At 44.4% G+C, this 15124-nt stretch overlaps 1 pseudogene; it reads right to left on the reverse strand.

Moving 5' to 3' along the window:
- Nucleotides 1-9692: 9692 nt before the first annotated feature.
- On the reverse strand, nucleotides 9693-10192 carry LOC114219849 (small integral membrane protein 13-like; annotated as a pseudogene).
- Between the last annotated feature and the right edge of the window lie 4932 nt (nucleotides 10193-15124).

Genomic DNA, 15124 nt, shown 5'->3' on the forward strand with positions numbered 1-15124 from the left:
GTCTATCTCCACCCCACTAGGACAGCAGAGACCCTTCCTGTTTCATTGTGCCCTTGCAGCCCCTAAAAAAGCAACTAGCACTGCATAAATGCTTCTTGAATGGATGTCCCAGGAACCTTGGAGCCAAGATCTGTAGGATGTACAAGAGGTTACTGACTGCAGGGCTGCATGGAGAAAAAAGGAAAATTTAAGGCGGAAGATCCTGAAAGGCCAGGGTGGCCAAACCCCAGAGTGCTGGGTGGGGTACCAGGGGGATGAGATGAGCAAGGGCCAGGCCCTGAAGGGCGTCATAAAGCCGCAGGACGCTGCCCACTAGCCTGTCCGTACGAGGAAAACCTCGGTGGGACTGTATTAGTTTCCTATGGCTGCTATAACAGATCACCACAAACTCGATGGCTTAAAACAACACATTTATTATCTGACAGTTCTGGAGTCTGAAATGGGTCTCGCTGAGCTAAAGTCGAGGTGTTGGCAAAGCTGGTTCCTTCGGGAGGCTCCAAGAGGGGATCTGCTCTCTTGCTGTCCCCAGCTTCTAGAAGCCGCCCGAATTCCATAGCTCATGGCGCCTTCCCCCAACTCGATGCGTGGCTCTGAATCTGCTTCTGTTACATCTTTTCTGGCTCTCCTTTCTCCTTATAAATACCCCTGTGATTACATGGAACCCATCCAGATAATCCAGAATGCTCTCCCCCGTCAGACTTCATCCTGTGACCAATTTGGATTCTAAAGAGAAGCCATGCTTATATAGGTTTGTTTTTCCTAAGGTATGTTCTACTAGTGATTTCTGTCTTCTTTCTTACCTTGGATACTATACTCTGCATGTTGTCCCACCTGTTATTTCTCAACTGTATGAGGAGTCAGTATATAGGACTATTTCTGGTCACCTTGGTTTTCCTTTCAGCGGAGCACTAAATTAGATACCCTAGTGAAGGACTCTCATCTCCAACACTCATCTGGAGACGTGGGAGGTATTGCTTCCCTGGGCCAGGGGGTCTCTGGGCAACAGCTCCCACACCTAAGCAATGATGGCGGTGTTAGTTCTGTTTTATGTATAAGTTCTCAAAGATTCTCTGCTAAAGCTGGCCTGCAGACATAACAAGAATGGGGAGTTTTTTTGAGTGCTTTTTTTTTTTTTTTTAATGTATTCACATCCTGTTTTCCCTCCTCCAAAGGGGGGGAAAATGTTCTATATAGTGATAAATACCACATTCACTCAAGCTCCTCCAAATGAATATAAGGTGGGGGCACCTGGGTGGCTCAGTCGGTTAAACATTTTCCTTCGGCTCAGGTTGTGATCCCAGGGTCCTGGGATCGAGCCCTGCAAAGGGCTCCTCGCTCAGCAGGGAGCTTGCTTCTCTCTCTCCCTCCCGCTCTGCTACTTGTGATCCCTCTCTCTGTGTCAAATAAAATCTTAAATAAATATAAGGTGAATGTTATGGAATGAATGTGTCTCCTGAATTCCTCTGTCAAAATCCCCAATGTGATGGTATCAGGAGGTGGGGCCTCTGGGAGGTGATTCGGTGGTGAGAGCAGAGCCCTTCTGAATGGGACTGATGCCCTCATGAAAGAGGTCCCAGAGGGATGATTTCTCTCTCCACCACATGAAGACACAACGAGAAGGCTGCCATCTGCATCCCAGGAAGCAGGTCTCACCAGACACCAGACCTGCTGGCACCTTGATCTTGGACTTCCCAGCCTCCAGAACTGTGAGAAATCAACGTTGTTTAAGCCCTTCAGTGTATGATACCCTTTTAGAGCAGCCAAAGGGACTAAAACGTGAACACCTGAGCTACAAGTAGCTGTTAGGAGGCAGTGTAATGGTGAAAGGAGAGGGACTTGGGAATCCTGGAAACTTGGGCTAATTCCCAACTTGCTCCCTTCCCATCTGGGTGAGCCCTAAGCCAGTCTCCTAACATCTCAGAGGCTTGCCTTGATCACCTTGGAATGTGGCTAACAACCCTCTGGCACGGTGAGGATTGAATAACACGTCTGTACATAAGGCACCTGGTCCCCAGCATGTGTTCAGTTGTGCTGGCGCTTACCTTTCCCTAGAGGAGTGAATAATGAATGGAGTGAGCTTTCCAGCATCATCTTTGGGGTCAGAAGGGGCACTTGCAAGGCACTCCACTTCCCAGACATGGGGGCATATTCCCTGATCCACCATTGCACAAACTGTTCCCATTGGGGCGCGATGGAAGGGTGACATCTCTTAGGGACACTGAAGCAGAAAAGTGCTTGAGACTCGCTGGCTTAAAAATGGAGCCTCAGTCTTGGGACAATTATCACTATATACAGCAGTGGACTGGCCAGAGGGACAACATCAAATAAAGAATAATGAAAATGATTTGTTTGCTGACATTACATACCTGTATCAGAAAAGGAAAATTTTTGGGGCACCTGGGTGGCTCAGATGGTTAAGCGTCTGCCTTCGGCTCAGGTCATGATCCCAGGGTCCTGGGATCGAGTCCCGCATCAGGCTCCCTGCTCCTTGGGAGCCTGCTTCTCCCTCTGCCTCTCTCTCTCTCTCTTTCATGAATAAATAAATAAAATCTTTAAAAAAAAAAAGAAAAAAGAAAAGGAAAATTTTATAGCACTCAGACATGAAAGATAGGTGCTAAATGTTTGCCAAGTGACCACGTGATAACTGTACAAGCCACATGCGTTGACATGTGTCAGTGAATCATATGGAATCCTGTGCTAGAACCTACAGTTCCTATCACATTCCTTCTTGAATAATCAAGTGAATTGCAGCATAAAACAGTTCATATCACATTCCTTCTTGAATAATCAAGTGAACCGAACAGTTCCCATGAATCTCCTGGGCTGTGCTTCTTCCAAATGAAGCTTTTTTTTTTTTTAAGATTTTTTTTATTTTTTATTTATTTGACAGAGAGAGACACAGGGAGGGCACAAGCAGGGGGAGCAGCAGAGGGAGAGGGAGAAACAGGCTTCCCGCAGAGCTGGAAGCCTGATGTGGGGCTTGATCCCAGGACCCCAGGATCATGACCTGAGCCAAAGGCAGACACAACCCACTGAGCCACTCAGACGCCCCCCAAATGAAGCTTTGATGAAATGCTGAAGTGTAAGAAAGTTACAAAAAAATATCGACTGGATTCCTTTATTTCCCTTAGGCTGGTTGCCTGGACATCAAGTTTAATGTGTACCTAACTGCAAGCAAGCTACTAAACATTAGATAAAGCAAGAGAGCACTAATTATTCAAGAAAAAAAAAAAAGCAGATACATAAATAATATGGGGGATAATAAGACAGACTTTGTATTTTTTTTCCAGTAAATTTTAGGAGCACTCCTGAAGGATACTCTGCACACAGATGGGAAAACAGATCTTCGCTTCTGAAGGACTTCTTTTCCTTTTGGATTTGATACTGAGTTTAATGTCACGGTGTATCACAGTTTCCTGCTTGTATTTGGGGAGACAACACGTTTACCAGAAAAAAGCATTCAATTCCTAGTAACTTCTGAAAACGGAGAAGCATAAATCAGGAGCGTTCCCTTCCTGGACTCAGGAAGGGTCTCTACTTTCCCCTACTCTTTTTTTTTTTTTGCCCCAGAGTTGGGAATACAGGATCCCTTTTCCATGTGTTCTGTCTTCCCTCAATACCTATTCCCAGCTGATTTTTCCTTCCCCGACTTTCCGATTATGGAGTTAATCCTGCCCATACTTTCTACTGCCTCCAGCCTCTGGAACTCAGGCCACTGGACTGGTCCTTCTGGGACCGTGGATAGAATCCAGGGAGCTTCCCGCATCTTTTCAACAAATACAAATGCCAACTATGTTCAGGGCAGTTTGCTGGATTGCCAAATCGACCAGTCACGGTGCCTACACGCAAGATCCTTAGAATTAAAAAAGCTGTTTGAAGATCCTCCAAGATGTGGGTTTGGGAAATGGAGAGCCCGGAAGTAGCAGCAGGACCCCTGTGAGGAAGCAAAAACACAGATTAAAGGAACTTGATCTGTTGGAATGCCGGGGCCAAGATCTTGGTCTTTTAAGATGTGAGACTGTGGGATGTGTATGAATGAGAAGAATTAACATGACATCAGATGGTAATTCACCACCAACATTGCATTTGAAAAGATACTTCCTGTCTCAATTCAAGGAAACCTCTGTCAGGCTTCTTTAATCCAGCTAATCGACAAGAGAGTGCTGACTTCTTCCTTTTTTTTTTATCATACTCAAGGATCATAAATTTTACTCAGTCATTTATATTCCTCAGCAGGGTGCCAAGGCTTACTAAGAAATTTGCAGAAACCATAAATATAAAGAGTGCACAAGTCCCCCCTTGAGTAAACACACACAAATGTTTCCAAAAATATGTCCAAAGCCATTTTTCCCTTCTGTGAGGTTGTTATGAAATGCACTTAGCACAAACTTACCTCTGCTGCTCTACATTGATTTATAGCAAAATTTAAATCACCGTATTTAAAAGACATTTGTCAAAAGGAATAAATGTGAACAAATTCTAAATCTAAATCATGGTAATCAGGTTGTGCTCTAGATTTTTAAATATTAATAAAAAAAACACTTGGGCCCACTCTGTTCCCTAATATTCAACATCCATCAACATGATATTTAAAGCATGTATCTTCATTAGAAGAGATGTTTTGGGGGGCGCCTGGGTGGCTCAGTTGTTAAGCGTCTGCCTTCGGCTCAGGTCATGATCCCAGGGTCTTGGGATCGAGCCCCGCATCGGGCTCCCTGCTCAGTGGGAAGCCTGCTTCTCCCTCTCCCCCTCCCCCTGCTTGTGTTCCCTCTCTTGCTGTGTCTCTCTCTGTCAAAAAAAAAAAAAAAATCTTAAAAAAAAATGTTTTGGGAACGGGCGCTGCCTCAGGTGCATATAAGTACAGGGAACCAAGTATCCGTGTGTGTATGTATATGTTGTCTTTTGGAAGAAAAAAATTCAAAAATTTTATACATTACACACAAATGTGTTACAAAATGGACTTAAATCTGCTGCTTCTTTTCTAGAATAAACCCATCTACCTAGGTTTTAGACATTCTTGGGTTCAATGTGGCTTTGTAAAAGCATTCACTTCAGATGCTCATTTTCCCCACCTGGTTTATATTATCAGCAAGGTCTATGTTGCTTTTCTTCACCTTTGATCAGGGGACTTGGTTTCAAGTCCACTAGATTATCCACATTACAGTGGTTTGGCACACTTTTTTTTTTAATAGGAGGGCATAAAAATCTAGCAATGAAGTCCCAGTAGCCAGGGGCAACCTACCTCTTAGTGATTCAGATACCTTTTTGGGGACTAGCTCCTTCTAAGCACTTTACTGGTATTCTCTTTAAAGGTGTTGGTGGGTTATGTCAAGAATTTTTTAGTTGCAAGCGATCTGTAAATAGTGAACCCTACTTAAACTAGGTGAAAGCAGAAAGCAAGTGGGGCGCCTGGGTGGCTCAGTTGGTTAAGTGACTGCCTTCAGCTCAGGTCATGATCCTGGAGTCCCGGGATCGAGTACCGCATCGGGCTCCCTGCTCAGCAGGGAGTCTGCTTCTCCCTCTGACCCTCTTCCCTCTCGTGCTCTCTATCTCTCATTCTCTCCCTCTCAAATAAATAAATAAAATCTTAAAAAAAAAAAGCAAATGTATGAGCTCGTGGAACTTAATCATCCACAAGACGTTGGCTCCGATGTCATCAGAACCCAGCCTATCCATCCGCTGACTCTGTTTTGCATTCTTTTTTTTTTTTAGATTTTATTTATTTATTTGAGAGAGAGAATGAGGGAGAGAGCACGAGAGGGGGGAGGGTCAGAGGGAGAAGCAGACTCCCCGCTGAGCAGGGAGCCTGATGCGGGACTCGATCCCCCGGACTCCAGGGTCATGACCTGAGCCGAAGGCAGTCGCTTAACCAACTAAGCCATCCAGGCGCCCCTCTGCTCTGCATTCTTAAGCAGGCCCTCCCTCTGGGAGGCCGGAGAGCCCCCAGCAGGTCCAGGCTTATGGGACGTCTTTTCAGCAACCCCAAGAAGATCGACTCTTAGAAAAATTCCCACAAATATTCCAGCCTGACTCTCATTGGTCAGAACTGGGTTGTATGACCATCCGGAATCAATCACTGAGGCCAGGCACATGGTCTACAATGGGTTGTATACAATCATGTTATATGACTGGGGCCTCAATTAGGTCCTTGCCACCCCTGGAGCTGGGGAGGGGTGTTGACCTCAGCAAGAAAGGGAAGGATGGCTCCTCCAAGGAAAAGTGCTTGTACCTGAGGAAGGTTACGGATCAAACACATGGACGTCCAAAATGGTGACTCTATTTGTCGGAAAAGAAAATCCCTTGTGTGTCCTCTCCTGTTCCAGTGCTCTGCCCTCCCAGGAAACCTTTCACATTCCACTTTTTCTGTCATCTACACTCCGATGCTCTCACATGTGTATCTCTGGCCCAGACCAGCCCATTGAACCCCCTACGTTCACCTGCCTGCGTAGCATCTCTTCTTGGCTACCTCAGGAGCATTTCCAACATAACATGTCACAAACCCAACTCATGGCTTCTCCCTGTGACACTTTCTTAGGGAAGTGTCCCTAACTTTACTGAGTAGGTCAAGTTGGCCAGTGGAGGCATTCAGTGTGTCACATACTTCCCTCTAGGCCCTGGACACAAGTGCAAGGTTACATTTGTTAGTATATTATTTGATTTCTGTTTCTCTCCCTCACTAGACTGTAAGTCAACGAAGACAAGGGTTTTATCTTTTTTTCTTCTTCAATATTGCCCCCCATAGTGACAGGAACACAGATGTTCAATAAATATTTTGTTGACTACATTAGTACTTATTGATGTATATCTATTTACGGAAAAACGTTTTCCACTACCATATAAATACTCTCTAGGGGCGCCTGGGGGGCTCAGTCAGTTAAAAGACCGATTCTTAATGTCAGCTCAGATCATGATCTTGGGGTTTTGAGATTGAGCCCCAGGTCAGGCTCCAGGCTGGGTGTGGAGCCTGCTTAAGATCTCTCTCTCGTGGTGCCTGGGTGGCTCAGTCGTTGAGCGTCTGCCTTCGGCTCAGGTCATGATCCCAGGGTCCTGGGATCGAGCCCTGCATCAGGCTCCCTGATCAGCAGGAAGCCTGCTTCTCCCTCTCCCACTCCCCCTGCTTGGTGTTCCCTCTCTCGCTGTGTCTCTCTCTGTCAAATAAATAAATAAAATCTTTAAAAAAAAAAAAGATCCTCTCTCCCTCTCCTTCTGCCCCTCCCCTTCAAAAAAAATAAAAAATAAATACTTTCAAAAAAAAAAAGACCATTTGCTAGTAAGAAATTAATCCACAGTATAGCAGACCAGATGCTGCTCGTGGATGAAAAGAAGTTGGTTGTGAATGCATGCTCCTTGATGACCACTGGTCTGCAAGAGATTCTAAGGGGAATTTAAAAGGCCATCCCCTGGGGCGCCTGGCTGGTTCAGTCGGTTAAGCATCTGCCTTGGCTCAGTTTGCTTCTCCCTCTCTCTCTGCCGGCCACTCCCCCTGCTTGTGCTCTCCCTGTCAAATAAATAAATGAAATCTTAAGAAACAATAAAATAAAAGGCCATCCTGATGTCAACTCTACTTCAGTAATAAAAAAAAGTTTTAAAAATTAAGTAAGTAAAAGGCCATCCCAAAGGATTCCTATGTAGCCTGAAGGCTCTTAGAAGATAGGCAAGTCAAAGAGAATGTGTGTAGCATTCTATACTGAGTTGTGAAAATCAAGCAATTGTCAGAAAACAAGGTACCTGAACGAATTGAAGTGTCAGTGTGAGAGAAGTGATGCACCCCGGGGGGAAATAAAGCAGAGATTGATAAGATCAAAACAGGCCCGGGAACAAAATGGAAGAACAGGAAAGGAAAAGTAAACAACGGGATGTGAAGAGCCAGGGAGCAAACTGTCCTTCAAGAAAGCCAAATAAAAGCAGCAGTGCTGGGGGGCCAATTTTGAACTAGGTGCTTTTTAGCACAACTAAAAAATAACAGTATCAGCTTTGGGACGCCTGGATGGTTCAGTCCGTTAAGCGTCTGCCTTTGGCTCAGGTCATAATCTCAGGTCCTGGGATCGAGGCCCACGTTGGGCTCCCTGCTTAGTGGGGGGTCTGCTTCTCTCTCTCCCTCTGAGGCTCTTACCCCCCACTCCGCACGTTCTCTCTCTCTCTCTGTCTCAAATAAATTAATAAAATCTTTTTTTTTAAAAGAAGAACATTTTTTTAAAGATTTTATTTATTTATTTTGACAGAGAGAGAGAGAGACAGCGAAACAGCGAGAGAGGGAACACAAGCAGGGGGAGCGGGAGAGGGAGAAGCAGGCTTCCCGCCGAGCAGGGAGCCCGATGCGGGGCTCGATCCCAGGACCCTGGGATCATGACCCGAGCCGAAGGCAGACGCTCAACGACTGAGCCACCCAGGTGCCCCTAAAAGAAGAACATTATTAATGCTTTGGTCTGAGTTTTTTTTTTCATCACATAGAATGTTTATTTTATATTTATTGAAGTGGTTTTTTAGAGTGAAGCAGGTTTTTAACACATCAATCTTGGGCATACCCAAAAGAAAGTGTATGAAGTAACTGGTTAGGTTATAACTATCACCTCATATTCTGGGTCCCGCTCTTCTGAATCACTTCTCAAATCACAGCCATGGATGTCTGCTTTCGTCCACGTTAACAGCACCCGTGGGATCATCAAGTGTACTGGGGTTGTGGTGTTTCTTCAAAGAGTACTCCACCATTGTCTTCTGCTTACTGTCAGCAGAAAGTTCTGAGCAAAACAATGTCTGATGCCTTAAAGATAACCCTGCTCGGCGCATGTGCTCGGCGCATGAACCAGTCACACCAGCCTCTCATCGCTTCGAATTTTGTTTCGTCTATTCCCAGGGTTTTGGCGATTTCTCCTGCCTTCGATCGCATTGCTTGACGGGCAGTGCTTTCGCACGCATCTCGCTAACAAAACATAATACATCTTCATCCACCTGTGGGTACCTTCCTTTCTTAGGCCCCCTTAAGCATTTTGTTGTTGCTTTACGAGAAAATATGGAATGGCAGTCACTCCTCCAGCGCCAGATATTTGCTTCCCTAACCCCAAACATTCGCCCCGCTGCTCTGTTTCCATGCTTTCCCTTGTACACAATCAGTGTTCGTTTCAATGCTGAATCATAGTGCAATCTTTTTGAAGACATCTTTAAATGCCAATTACACCTGACACATTTGTTGCCAACAATACAGTGACAATGCTGTGACAAGCCGTTAATAAGTTCCCACCCGCACAGGCTGGGATAATCACATCACGACCCTCTCCTGGTTTACAGTAATCATGAGACACATCCCAATTTTGGACAAGGTAAAATGTGAAAACACAAACAAAAAATACAACATACATTACAGAATTAATAAAACACGGTTTTTCAAGCCTGTTGTGTTTACCAGATCCACACCAGTGCAAGAAAATAAGCCCGGGAGCCAGAGAGTTAAGTATGTAAGTAGAAAGCTAGTGGAGCAAAAGATTATCTTCAAGATGAAATCTGCTGTGGTCTGATTTGGTTTTAATTCCCTTTTTTTTCATATGGCTTATATATAAATCTTTTTCTTTTAACTGGACTTAACATCCAAGTAAAAATGTTCTTCGATCTTTTACCAAACTGCAAAGCCAGGTCATTAAAGACAGAGGTTTCCCCACTGCCTTTCGTCGTTCACTAGTACGGGACTAGGGTTAGGTTCAGTGGCCTTCATCAGCAGGTGCCCTCCTTTGCCGAGAAGATCTGATCCTGTGTGAAGATGACGAAGTGTCTTCTTCAGTCTCAGAGCCTGTGGGCTCACGATCTCCCACCTGAGCTCCCGTGTCTCCCACCGGTTCCTGCAGAAACTTGAATTTCTTTCTTTTTTTTTTAAGATTTTATTTATTCATTTGAGACACAGAGATACAGAGAGAGAGAGAGAGAGAGAGAGAGCACGAGCAGGGAGAGAGGCAGACGGAGAGGGAGAAGCAGGTTCCCCGCTGAGCCACAAGTCCGATGTGGGGCTCGATCCCAGGACCCTGGGATCATGACCTGAGCCGAAGGCAGACGCTTAACCATCTGAGCCCCCCGGGCGCCCCAGAAACTTGAATTTCTATAAAAAAAGATGCCATAAGAAAATACCAACTGCACACCATCAGCAGCAGTATGATCAGCAGCGTGCTTTGAACACCAACAGGGTCAGCCCAGCGTTGTGCCACATCTTGGGGGGAGGAGGGTGGTCGGCGTGGGGGGGAAGGGGCGGCCTGAGCGGCAGGGGGTGGGGAGCGCCCTGGTCTGAGTTTCTAAAATGAATTATCACTAAACTTTTCTTGTTGTTGTTGCAAGATCAGAACCAAAGTTTGATGTATAATACATATTTAATATAATTTCTGTGTTTTCCATGTCTACACATAGCTGTGCAGACATTATTTTGTGGGTATAATTAGGCAGGTTGCATAAACTATCAGCTTGTGATAACCCAATCCAGGTAAAAATGATAATTCTAATTTTGTGAGCTTCAAATCAGGAAGGTTTTATGGTACTGGCAGCAGCTGATATTTGCCATGGCTCTGTCCATTTTCTGGGGTCTCTTCTAGATTCTGGTCCCGCTCAAAGTGCGATCTATGTATCAGCAGCATCAGCCCTTTGAACTTGTTGGGAATCTGATTCGATAGATCTGGGTTCGGGTCTGAGGTTTGGTACTTCTTACAAACTCTCAGGCCATGTCATCACTATCAGTCTGTGGACCACACTTTGAGAAGGGAGGTTCCTCTAGACAATGTCCCATTTGCCTTTTTGAAACTCCATTCCTTCTCTTAGGGGTTTTCTGTGTTTTCATCTAAAAAAGAGTGGGATACGGGGATTTCACAACGCTCCCAACCAGAAAAAAACTGTGAATATAGCAGCTTTGGCTGAGTCGGTCGAGCATGGAACTCTTTTTTTTTTAATATTTTATTTATTTATTTTAGAGAGAGAGAATACACGGGAGGGGGTGGTGGGGTACAGAGGCGGAGGGAGAGGGTGGAGGAGAGACTGTCAAGCAGACTCCACCCTGAGGAGAGCCCCTCACAGGGCTCCAGATCTCACTACCCTGAGATCACAACCTAAGTGGAAACCAAGAGTGCTGTGCTTAACCGACTGAGCCACCCAGGCGCCCCAAGCATCCAATTCTTGATCTTGGGGTCATGAGCTCAAGCCCCACCTTAGGGATAGAGATTACTTAATAAAGTTTATATATATGTGTGTATATCTATATAGATATATATATAAATTAACTTACTATATATATAAAAACTTTACATATATATATAGTATTTTTATATTCTTAAGTCCTTCATGAATGACAACTCTCATTTAGGGAAAAAGGGGAAAAAAAAAAAGTTTCAGTGAGCTGTGACAGGCCACCAGTGACACCTTGTGGCCAGTTCTTATAACCACAATAGCATTTCTGGGTCCCCTTCAAAAGTAAAATTAGAAAAACTGATATTTTTTTTTTCATTTCAATAGTCTGCGTTTTAGGGGCGCCTGGGTGGCTCAGTCGTTAAGCGTCTGCCTTGGGCTCAGGTCATGATCTCAGGGTCCTGGGATCGAGCCCCGCATCGGGCTTCCTGCTCAGCGGGGAGTCTGCTTCTCCCTCTCTCTCTGCTGTTCCCCCTGCTTGTGCTGTCTCTCTCTCTGTCAAAAATAAATAAAATCTTCAAAAAACAAAAAACAAACAAACAAAAACAATAGGATTCCTTTTAAAAAATAGTCTGTGTTTTAATCTTACTTAAATTTTTAACTTTTCATTTTGAAATGATTATAGATTCCCAGGAGATTTCTAAGAAGTGTATGGGGAAATCCTGTGTACCCTTCTCCCAGCTTCTCCCAATGTTAAAATACTATATTCTCAAAAGCAAGAAATTGATATTGTTCAGAATTCACCAGTTACAGGTGACAATAGCATTTTGACATGTCAAGGGAGCCACAACAGACCTATAAGATTCTTTTATTCTGGTGGTTAAGTAAAATTAAATTCAATACGAACTGGAAATTGAGAGTTGTAATAAAGTAAAATGAATTCCATATGCTACAACCCACAATTTTATTGAGTCAAATGTTGTAAGAAGTATGATATAGTAAAATAAGTACTGAACTGAGAACCAGAAAGTTCGGGTTCAGTCCTTGGATTCCACATGGCTGAATGCCTTTGGGCAGATTTCATCATCTCACTGGGCTTTATTTTCCTCATCTGTAAAATGGGAGCATAGAACTAGTTGATTCTAAGATTTATTCAAAGCCAAGGATTCAAAATATATTCCTCGGTCTTTCAATCAATAATTATTTGAACATCTATTATCAGCTTGGTGCTGAGACACATGGACACATTTTTCTTCAAGGAGCTTGTAGCCTAGGACGGGGAGACAGATCATCTGTAAGTGAAGATGTCCAGTGTGCCGATAGGTCTGGACCCATGCTGTCCAGTACAGAGGCCCCTCGCCACATGGGACTATTTAAATTTAAATTAGTTCAAGTTACCTAAAATCAAGACTTCTGCTTTGGTCAAAATGCAGCGACAGGGGTCAGATAAACCGCACTGCATGAGATACCTAAAAGAACAGATAGAATACAGGGGAGCCTGGGTGGCTCAGTCGGTTAAGCATCTGCCTTCGGCTCAGGTCATGATCTCAGGGTCCTGGGATTGGGTTCCACATGGGGTTCCCTGCCCAGTGGAGAGTCTGCTTCTCCCTCTGCCCCGACCCCAACTCCTGCTCTCTTTCACATGCGCTCGCCCACTCTCTCAAGTAAATAAATAAAATCTTTTTTTTAAAGAAATTAATTAATTAAAACCACAACATTGTATCAAAGTTGTAGCTGCCATTATCCCTGCATCAGATGCTGAAGTCGAGACCTATCAGGTACGGTCCCTACTGCCAAGTCTCCTGTAGAACTAAAGAGGAAAACACAGGTGAAAGAATATGAAGGTACGCTTGCTAAGATAAAGGCTTGCCTACCGGGCTCTGGGGGGTGGTAGGCATGCAAGATCTGAGAGACAGGTGACAGAGAAACACTGAATCGTAATAAGAGGAGATGTTTGCAAGGCCACAGGAAGGAACCCAAACTCTAGCCGAGCAGAGGGAACCGGCAGCTCTGAGACAAGGCCCAGGGAAATACCCAGGTGCGCAAGGAATTCAGTGTGCCGGGAAGGTAAACCCTGTGTGGGAAGGTAGGCAAGGACCAACCAGAAAGCTGCATGTGAAAGCTCAGAAGACCAGGTTTTATCTGTTGTGGGTGGGGAGGTTTAAGCAAAGAGGTGGTGTAATCATGTTCCCCTTACCTTTGCGGAAGGTGGAGGATGGGTGTGATGGGACAGAAGAGTGTCACGGAGAGAAGAAGCTCTTTAAGGGGTACGGGAGGGAGACAGTGATACAGATGGGGGGTTCGCAGGCCACATTAAGGAAACAGAAATGTCTGGACCCGGTGACTCGATGTGTGAGGAACAAAAAGAAGCTGTTATTGCCAAGAGTAAACCTGTATAGTACCCATGTGTCTGGCTCAGGTGACTCATGGTTGATGGCAGAGAAATCGGGTCACAGAAAGAAAAGCATATTTAGAGGCATGTGATGAAGTTTCAGACACACTGAGATGAAGCTCCTGGAGGTTCTTCAGGTGGCCGGACCTGATGGGAGACACAGGAAAATGTACGGAAAGGGGTGTGGGCAGAACACAGATGGGCATCGCCAGTCTATGAGGCTTTTGAATAGGAAAGTAGTTGTGATCAACCAGCGTTGAGTGTGTGGGAGAGAAAGGAGCCAAGAGAACAGCCTTGGGTGCCTCCCTTGGGAGACCAGGGGCAAGTCACTCAATCTCTGTGTTCTGTCATCTGTAAGTGCCACTGTTGGGCTCAAGGTCCTCTCCAGCCCTGGAGGACTGTGGTCAATTGCTGCGCCCGCTTATCTCCGAAGGCTGGGATCTGTGGGTCGTGAGACCCGGGATGGGGTTTATTATTTGTCAGAGAAGAGAGCAAGCGCTTAGTAAGTGCCTGTTGAGTAAACAAATGTCAACCTTGACTGGTTGTATATTTGTCTGACATCTAGTCCACTCATGAAATGATACCAGTTCTAAGAGTTTCTTGAAATGTTACATTGTAAAAAGTTATTACTGAAGTCTTAGGTAGTCTAGGTATGTAGTCATAAATGCAAGAAACAGTTGCCTCTTTCCTGTGCTTTATCATATTTCGTTTCCTTTAGGTGAAACTTTCATTGCGGTGTTGAATGATGCCCATATCTTTGGGTCAGGGAAACACCCTTCAGGACTTCTCATGAGGTTTGCCTTTTTCTTTCGCATGAAAAAGCTTTCCCTGTAACATTTTACTTATGATTGCAATGAATTGCTGCTGAGTTTTAATAAATGATTAAAGATTTTCACATCTATGTTTAAATGAAACTGATATACTGTTAATTTCTGAGCCCTTTTGCGGGGAGGGACCAGGTATATGGATTATACTCTCTGCATAAGAACACTTGGGAAGCTCTAATTAATCGCACAGTGACGTTATTTGAGCAGTGTTATCTGAACATAGTGTTTTCTTTGAAGGTACATCATTAACTGTCTTTTTAGTTTTTCCCAAAGTTATTCATTTCCTTTTTATTTTTCATGAGTCAATTGTGTCGTGTAGTCAGGTGCTTGCTGTGGATGCTTCATTTCATAATACTGGGAATAGTTACCTCTAAGCCGCTGGGCATTTCTAAGATTTGCTAATTCTCCTAGGCTGAAGGATGAATTTTCTGAGTTTTGACATGCTTCATACAAAGTGAACATTGCAGTAATAACAATAAAAACAATTCTAGAAACAGCCAATATCATTGCAAGAGAAAAAGGTATGTGATCAGATTAGAAAGCCACTGCAGAAAGTTCCAGAAGCAAAATGAGTAATCCCCCCCAAAAAAGAAAAAGATACATTTGGGGCACGTGGGTGGCTCAGGCTCTTGGTTTCAGCTCCTTGCCCAACATGGAACCCACTTAAAAACAATAAAAAAACAAACCTCAAAATGCTAATGGTGTCAAAGGGCTGGAGGTTAGGATGAGCACAGAAGGTTGCCAGGGAGTTAGGGATGGTTCATTTATATTCTTAATTTCCTTTCCATATTCCTTCCAATAACCACCACAAAGC

This window comes from Eumetopias jubatus, unplaced genomic scaffold (genome assembly GCF_037043125.1).
Source record: "Eumetopias jubatus isolate StellerSeaLion01/CBP00866 unplaced genomic scaffold, mEumJub1_p1.0 scaffold_12, whole genome shotgun sequence".
NCBI lineage: Eukaryota > Metazoa > Chordata > Mammalia > Carnivora > Otariidae > Eumetopias > Eumetopias jubatus.